The 10,063-nt window shown below is 27.6% G+C and overlaps 1 protein-coding gene across 1 annotated transcript in view; it reads right to left on the reverse strand.

The window, feature by feature from the left end:
* Window positions 1–5,649, reverse strand: part of LOC132935119 (protein eyes shut) — a 62,707-nt gene extending 57,058 nt beyond the window's left edge. Inside the window, exon 1 of the mRNA XM_061001577.1 lies at window positions 5,477–5,649. The gene's annotated coding sequence lies outside the window, so the exon portion shown is untranslated. The remainder of the gene's footprint in view (window positions 1–5,476) is intronic.
* Window positions 5,650–10,063: the final 4,414 nt, after the last annotated feature.

Here is a 10,063-nt window from a genome sequence, read left to right on the forward strand (position 1 = left end):
ACACACACACACACACACACACACACACACACACACACACACGAGACACGAGCCCATACCAACGGAAAGTTTCGAAATTACATGACACTATATAGGTATAATATTGTATTATTCGTAGTGACATGAAATATACAACGTTTGTCCGTTCCCCACCCCAAATTATAAGTCCTACGTAAAGAGTTCAAACAGAAATATTGACCTGGTATGCCCCGTGGATAAACGAATACGGAATAGGTAGTTATATACCTATATTATGTATATAGTTACTAATATAAGACATTTAGACATAAGTAAATAATAAATAATCCTAATCCGTGTGCACGGTGAAACATAATATTATTATTATCATTGTATTATTAAAATATACATTGCATTCTTGGCTAAATATATGCAACTACACAAAAGCCGATTGACTTATGCATCTATAATGTTATGGAAAATGGACATTTGACTTCCAATACTTTTTTCACTACTACATTAGAATTTACTATTTCATAGTTATAGATATTAAACATCAGTGCTATACCTAAGTAGTAGCAAACAGCCGTGGCGTAACGATTGAGAATATAGACTTAAAATCTGTCTGTTGGACATCAACAAATAAATAATATTTTTGATTTAACTATATATTATAGTCTATATTATAATAATATGTAATGGTATATTTTTCGTTTAACAATAAATTTGAAAGACTTTTTTGGAACTACGAACTTGAGTTTTGTATATGACGTTGTGTTGTAAACGTATAACGTGCAGGCGCAAAACTCATAAAATAACATACCAATGCTGCCAATTTGAATATAATATCCTTAAGACAGTTGTGAAATTGTGTGTATTATTATGTTATAAACATAACGTTATAAATAGAATTTTTGGAAAAAATTATTATTATATTATGACACCCTGTCAGCGGATGTAGACTCGCCACGACGCTCTGGTTGTCGATAACATTTGAAAATAAGTAAATTTCTAAAGTCAGTTTTCGATATTGTATATAATTATTATAAATTATTTATAAAATATTTATATTTATAAACGGAAAACAAATAAAATTGTCATCGGGCATATTATGATCGATGTTTTTAAATTTTTCTACGATTTCAAGTATTTACCTCCAAGTTAATTTCAATACTCGAATAATCGTCAAATTATATAAATAGTCGCAAGTACCATCATTCCCACTACGTACTTGCGTGTATTTGAAGAATATATAAAATATTACTTTGACTTGTGTTACTTTATCAACAATCCGCAGGGAGGCGGCTAATAACGAACAAATTCCCTAAAAAACTGAATATTCGTACAAGTACTATGTTCCACTACATAGCGTGTAACAAACGAACAGTGAAAATTCGTCAAATACACGAATCGTGGAACCCGGCTTCAAAAATAATCAGTAAGTATTATAATATGACTTATTAGTTAGGTACCTATTACCCACTCGTACTATGCCTCTACATAATATTATATTGGGCTCATGCCCGTAATTATTATAGATAAATTACAAAATAACTAACTGTAGGTTATTCTAACAAAAATAACATGAAAAAAGGTGGGTAAGTGGATGTCATTCTGCTGTACGGTAGGTTACAAGTGGGTCACTGAAATGGATGGTGTTAAATTTGAATTCAATGATATAATATCATTGTATAAGAAAAACGATTCTGAGCGAAAACGGTCGGTCAGCCTATGATATTACCAAGTATATTTGATGATATTATTGTGAATAAAGTAATTTATATATTTACCTATTTAGGTGGAACCTTGTTATAAATTTTCAATCCTTAGCTATAAAATTCGAACATTTTATAAATGTTTAACTACAACATAATTATTACATTTTAAATTTGATAAACTTTGTCAAAATACAAACTTTAAATGCTTATAAAAAAAATTGTGCTTATGTATTTTTAATATTTTTCAACTGCTATTGTAACAATATATCAGGAGCCTTGCATTAAATTTTCACGCTCTTTTACTCAACAAATAAAATTTTATTGATATTTATAGAAAAAAAACTAAAAAAATTTAAAACTGACAATATCCGTAAACAGCTCAAAAAAGAGTCAAATTATTTTTAAAATTTTATCGTGTATAGAAAATGCTAATACAAACATTCAGTGAAATTTTCAAGTATCTACAGTCATACGTTTTTTAATTACAATAAAATAAGAAAATCATTACACGAGAAATCGAGTGAATATCAAATGTTGTAAAAATATGAATTTCAAACGCTCATAAAAATTTAATTTGATTTTCTTGTAGACATTTTTTTTTTGATAAAGGTAGACAATCGTATGGACAATCTTGTATTACATTTTCAAATCTTAGATTTAAAAAGAAAGATTTTTACGAATTCTCAACTCAAAATAATTTGCTAATTTTCGTGATTTTTCCGTATTTTGTCAAGATTTGAACTTTAAATGCTTATAAATAAAAACTGTGACTAAGGATTATTAATTTTTTTCATCTGCCTTTGAATCAATAACCTAGGAGCCTTTTAATAGTAATTAGTAATTATTACTAATTGGTAGGTATCTAATAAAAGTAAATTGTAGTAAAGATTACAGTCGATTATTTTTAATGTTATCACATGGTTACTATGCTCAGTCATTATACTCACCATCACTAGATAACATCTTGCCATAGTAATTATTAATTATAATTGATAATCGTTATTAGTATGATAGTAGGTATATAATTATTAATAATTCCACCCAAGCCCCCCCTCCTATTTGCGCCAATGATTGTGGGTGATCAGTAAGTTGTGTTTGGCAGGCTACTTATATTACCTACCTAATAACTTTATCTTTTAGATTAGGTATATTATAATTGTATTCAAATAGTTTAAGACAGTTTTACTGTGGAGTAGTCACAAATCACAATAACAGAGTTATTGGGTTGGAAAATAGTATATTTCAACCGATGAGTATACCTACTATAGACTATGGAGTCGTAAATTATTAAATTATTAATATATTTGGTATTTTATTTATTTTAAGTTAATTAAAATTTTAAATATTATGTTTGTATGTACCTACATAAATTGTATTCTGTTTGGACATCCCTCCCTCCCTTCCACCGTTATATTTACTGTCCCATAACCATGAATTTTCGAGTTACTGGACGTCCTCACAGCTAAAACATATCCCTCCCCAGATCAAATTTATAATTTAATTTTCTATTATAATTTATAAGTTATAACGATGATATTTACCATATTATAGTAAATAAGATTACTCTGTAAAATTTGTGTAGTATATATAAACATATATTATATAAATATTAAAATTTTTATTTATGCCTATCGTCCTTTTGGGACAGCAAACATGCTTTAATTTTCTTTAACAGCATCTTTTCTAAATGGCAAGTAAATCTAGTTGGTACTTTAGGGAATTAAAAGTAAACAAATCTCATTAGTCTTCAAAACCGTCAGGAAAAACAAACAAGAAATTAAGGAAAAACTGAGATTTTTAGTGTAACTCTAAAATGTATTACTCAATGTTTATATAAGCAATTTCTATGCACCATACAATTTTCGAAATATTGCGACTCTTTTTGAGCTAGTTATAAGCATAAGAACATTTCTAGTTTTATTAGTTTTTTCTTAATTATTGTCAATAAAAATCGTTGGCTTACTCAAAAAACTTGAAAATGTAATACAGCGTTCGTTTTTGTTAGTGGAATTTAAAAAAAAAGTTGAACGTAAATCCGCAACAATTTTTATGAGCATCTGAAATTAAAATTTTCATAAAATTCATCAAAATCACGAAAATTGGCAAATTATTTTGAGTTAGAAATTCACTAACAATTTACTATTTATATCTTAGCTTTGAAAACTAAATACTATATACCCTTTAAGTTTTCTTAAATTTACTGAAAGTTAAAAACAGTTTACTGGAAAATCAATATACATTTTTACGAGTATTTGAAGTTAGACATTGAATAATTCACCCGTTAATTAACAAATTCTAATAAAACGATTGTCTTATTTTGTTGTTATAAAATCTAATAACCGTAGGTACTTGACATCTTTATTAAATGTTTTTTTATAATTTTCTATAGATGATAAAATTGTCAATATATTTTAACTCGTTTTAAGTTACTTATAGTCTATAGACATATGAAATTTGAATTTTTTTTAGTTTTTTATCCTATAAATGTCAATAAAATTGTAATCGCTGTATCAAAAATCGACTATTTAATACAAGGTTCCTCATAAGTATTTATAATAGCAGTTGAGAAATATTAAAGATCCATGAGCATGGTTTTTTTTTTTATAAGTATTTTAAGTTCAAATTTTGACTAAATTTATCAAAATCTTGAAAGTTAAAAAATTATTTTGTAGTTAAAAAATTATAAAATTTTCAATTTTCATAGCCAAGGATTGAAAATTTAAAACAAGGATTCTCATAAATGGTAGTTTATACTGTAACCAACAAATCTAAAATATATTATATTTAGTAAACAGTAAACACAGTTATCTTTTGTATACGTTTTAAGTTCATATTTGGACGAAATTACATATTAAAACCTAGAGTGACAGTTTTAGTTATTTTAATGTAATTTAAAAATATTATTTGTTGTTATATGAAACTTTTAAAGTATATAATTATTTTTTATTCACACAATGACATTTTCAAATGTCATTTTTTTGGTGAACATGAATTTAACCTATTGTTGTACAAATGCCTAATAGTAAAATAAATTACTATAATCTCAATAATATCATCAAATATACTTAGTACCTAATATTATATTAATTTGAATTCAAATTTAACACATCCATTACAGTGACTCTCTAGACACCTAATGTACAGCGCTGAGCGTTCCCAACTTCCTGCTTTTTTAATATGATTGTATTTATTTGCTTATACATAGGTTTTTAAGATCAAGCAAAGTAAAATACAAGTAAAATGTTAATATGCATGGGATAATTTAAAAAATAATAACACCTACGTACCTATTATGTAATTATAAAAATAAATATTGGATTTTTTCACCGGATTTTCATCCCAACGAACTTTTTTTATTTGCAGGACTTTCTTTACCGGTATTTTTTCGGGGGACTTTTTTTATGTATTTTAAGGTAGACTACCGCTACTTTTATATACCATTTCATACTGCTGATATATGGGCATTTTTAATAAACAAAAAAGATTAAAAGAAACATCAAAAACAAAAAAAATTAAAAATAAAACGAAAAAAAACCTACGAGTCACTGCCTCTCAATTCGATAATAGGTCAATTCACTTCAATGGTAAAAATAACAGTAAAATGGATTATTCTGAACGTGAAATTTTCTATGTTATGCGTTACCTATAAGTACCTAATAGAACGGAGACAACACTGTGGGTACGACGTTCATGGATGGTGGAGGAATGTGATGTTTGGATTATGTACGTATAAACGTATTATCTTACAAGTTACAAGATTTTTAAAAAAATAGTATGAAAATGTATGAAATAAAACTTACCTCTTGATAATGGCTATATTCGATGCCTATATATTATTTTTACCTCGTGCAATAATTGTTAATGATTTAGATAGGCACGTAGCTCTAAAGTTTCTTTGCATTTAATAAAATATAGGTAGGCATATTATTTGTACCTAATACTTAAACACAAATTATTTTTATTGAAAATAAGTTCACTCGTTAAACTTATCCAGTTGTGAATATAACTGTAGGATTACTGGAAAAAACGTTTTATTGCATAATTTGGCACACAAAGGGCGGTTCCCGCGTAGGTATAGAGATTAATTATATAATATGCAAATCGGACAACTCCCATTGCCTGTACTAGATTTTTCGTATTATTATAAAATAGATTGAATTAAATTACTTTGAATAACTGTAGTTATATAGTAAAAATAAATTGAGGAAGTAAATTCGATCAGAAAGAGAAAAGTTTGTAGGTATACCTATATTATGGTAAATGAACTATTTACTATTAGTTTTATTATTTACCGTTAAAATGTACTTACCTATTACCATTATTCATTACATACACATTACATAGTTATATTATGATTTAAACTTTATCAAACGATAATAACGATGATAAGCCTGCGTGATTTCATTTGCCAATGCAATACAAATAGTTTTACCTAGTAAACGTATACGCACTGCCATCATTTTCATTTATCCTAAAAAATTTGGTGTCAAGTTCTTGTGATATGCATTCGAGTATAAAGACGATGAACGTTTTTGTACGGACAGTTGTATCTTATTTATAAATAGATACTTAAAAGTTATAAACATATTGTATACCCAAAAATTCTGTAACACGCACGCCACTGATTGTATGTTTGTATTATCTACCTACCTATTTAGTAATATAATAATATTTATTTTGTAGGAATTCAAGTTATATAATACCTATGATTGTTATTTATTTCAAATGCATTCAAGAAGCAGACGATTATATAAGGTAGTTATTACTAATTTCGATTATGTCCATACACCCGAGTATCTAAGTACAAATTGGCCCCATCCGAAACCGATAATATGTTTTAATTCCCCCGATATTTTCACCATACTTTTGTAATCTACTGCACAACTATACAACACTACTAAGTTAGGTTTAGGTAGAACTAATAATACTAATAACAATACTAGTAAATGATACAACAATAAATTTAAAACATTCGTTAAAACAGCAGATCATAATATCTGGAGTCGATACACAATTCGAGGCTATGTTAATGATTATGTAAGATGAAACGTAAAAATCAATTCAAACCGAAAAAGAGAAAAAACAACTAGAAACAGCATAATATTACATAGGGAAATACTTATCAACTCTACAAAATGAAATAAGACGCGTAAAGCGGCCCATACACGATCAATATTGTTCATAAATATTCGATATTGATAAATATTATTTTATTGACCGCGAATTGGTTATAGGAAGGTACTTAAACCGTTTTGATATTTATTGATATCAATAATATTGATCATGTATGGACCTTGTGAGGACATTGTAAAAACTGTTTTGCGCAAATAATGAATTTTCAAACTTGAATAACTTTTTTTTTTAGCTCTGATATCGAAAATATAAAAACTATGTTGCACAGTAAATGTTCTTCCCTTTATAGTGTGAACATTTGGTTGCTTAGCTCGGGCTACAGCCTGCGTGGTTCTTACCCGTGCAAAACAGTTTTTGCAATGTTTTTATTTATTGTTATTGTTTTTAATAGGTAATTTCAAGTTTTATTTAGTTTATTGCTATTTAATTCAAATTTCAAATAATTTATTTTCTAATATTTTGACATTAGCTTATGAATTGTTTTCTTTTCAATGTTCAAAGTTTCGAAAATCTTATTTCATATAAATATATAATCTATTTGTGTAAATGTGTATTGGTGATAAATGATAAAGTACTAATAAATAATAATAATGAATAGTAATTAAAATAAATCAGAAGCACCCCTCTCAAATTTAAATAAAAAAACAATACGGGTACAATGCTACAATATAATACGTAAACAAATAAAACAATGTAACTGTACTATAATAGTACAGTCAATAATATTGATTATGACGTATACTTTTGATCAACACCTAGAATGTATCAAATTTCGTACACACATTGCCCTATAATAAAATGTAACTAAAATACAATTAAGTTTTTAATGGCATAGATCGAATTTCGTTACCGGTACTATACGATGTAATATTCGTAACTGTACTTAGGCGCGTTTCACAGCCGCGCGCCGAGGTACGCGTGCGTATCAAGCCGGCTTCCCACGACGTGTGGCCCGTGAGTGTACCGAGAAACTGCGCCGCGGGAACTCATCTGACGAGTCGCGCCCGGCGCTGTACCGAGCCACACCATTCCCACGAGCCGATCCACGAGTCGTATTGTCGCGTATGCGTTCAAGCCGTCGTCGTCGGCCTGTACGAACTAAAATTATGTAAATCGAAAAACGCGCAAATGACGCACGCGCGGGTACCGTAAAATGCCGTAAATCGTAGTTCACAAAACATTAGTGGACTGGAGCCTAGCGTGTTTTAAGGGGTAATACTTAGGCAACTCATTTGACATGTACATTTGGACTGTGTCAATGCGTGAGTAGTGTCTTAAGTAGTGTAGTACTGTAGTTTGGAGTAGTACTGCAGTAGTAGTAGTGGTAGTAATTAAACATTAATGTGTGTAGCACGCGCACAATGAAATGTAATATTTTTGTTTGCACAACAATAATAAAAACTAGGCGGTAGTAAATTAAAAACATACTTCCTGAAGTACGACTGTTATTTCGAAAAAAATCGTGTAATTCATAAGTTTCTAGTCTAGGTAGGCTATTTAGGAATCACTTTTGTTTCTAAAATCTGATGTGCCCGAAATACATACAAATGTAATGCAATTATATCACAGATTTAAAAAATATTATCTTAATTTTAAGGTTCTTTAAAATTGAGAATTTAAAATCTACTTACTAAATATTTCGTCAATGAATACATTCATATATTATTGAAAATTTAAATCGGACATTGTTACAGAACACCAGTGTACATATTGTGTTGCATCTGTCAAATTTGCATTCAATAGGATCAATTTTAATATTTGTGTCACCTAATATTAAAGTAACTATCTAGTTCACCTATAATTCAATCTAAATATAAGAATATTATCTAGCACTATATTCTAGTGCATCACGTAGGTTTTTATTGATATTTTAATTTTAAAATGAGACTCTAATGGCCTAAGGATCATTTAAAATTTTAGTATTTTACATTGTTATAACCCAGATACCTGCTATTAAATATCAACCAGTTCCTTCCACAAAACTGGGCAAGTCAGTCCGTTTTTTCAACTAGTTAAATAAGTTACTTTAATATAAAAAGTAACAAGTTAGAATATAAGTTAGTTTTTGAAATTTACCAAATTTCTAACTTAGTTAATTAAAAGTTAGTCTGGTAAAAATAATAATTTAAGTTACTCTAACTCTAGTAGTTGGAAGTTAGTTTAAAATATAAATTTAAAAACCGTTTTTCAATTGTAATGTACTACATAATTTAATTATTAAGTAGGTAGGTAGGTAGGTAGGTAACTAACTTGAATTATTGGTGAGGAATAAAAAATTTAATTAAACAACTTTAAACTGAAAATTAAATGTTCCAAAATAGGTAGGTAATAACCTTAATTTCTTGGAATATCAGTCATAAGAATATAGAAAGCTTAACAAAATAAGAAACTGAAAAAAAAACTAGTTACTTATTATTTTTAACGAGGTACATAATACATTATATTATTTTACACATTAAATTCAACTAGTTAAGTTACAAAGTTACAATTTTAATTTAAGTTTGATAATAGATCAATGCACTCTAACACTAAATCTAACAATAAAAATTTAGTTCTGGTGAAAGAGAATCGAAGATGTTGTATGCTTGTAAGACAGGCATTATGTCATGCTGGTGTCGGGTGTGGTCCTCTTTAGGCATTTTAATATTTACTGATTTTAATTAATACTAATAATAATGACTATGGATTAAAATACAGTTCTTAATTGTAATTGATAAATTATTTTGAATTAAAATGGAAATGTTTATATCTTTTTGCAAATAAAATGAAAATAAATATTTTAATCAAAAGTATTTTTATATAATAAATATATAAACAATTAACATCTCAATTCATCAATTTTACTTTGCAATACCTATTAGTAACTTAATTTATTAGCTCTATTATTTTTTTTTCAGAATAAGTAAATTTGAAGCACAACTCTGACACACACATCATTGGCTGTATGCAAAACATGGTGAATGTTAAGTCCTTAAAAGGTTAGTACTAAGGTTTTTTATTATCATTTGTTTTTTTCAGAATATACATTCAGAATACAAAACGTAATAGTTTTTATTTGTTTATATAATTAATAGTAATTATATATATATATAAACTATAGTTAATATAATCAAGTTTTTAAATTTTTACTTATTAATAACATAAACAGTATTTAATACATTGCAACATTGCAATAAACAAACACCAAATATTTTATATAATTAAATGTACAATTTGAACCTAAGTATTTTTTTTTAATCTAGTTACCTCTATAA

Source organism: Metopolophium dirhodum, chromosome 1 (genome assembly GCF_019925205.1).
Source record: "Metopolophium dirhodum isolate CAU chromosome 1, ASM1992520v1, whole genome shotgun sequence".
NCBI classification, from domain to species: domain Eukaryota; kingdom Metazoa; phylum Arthropoda; class Insecta; order Hemiptera; family Aphididae; genus Metopolophium; species Metopolophium dirhodum.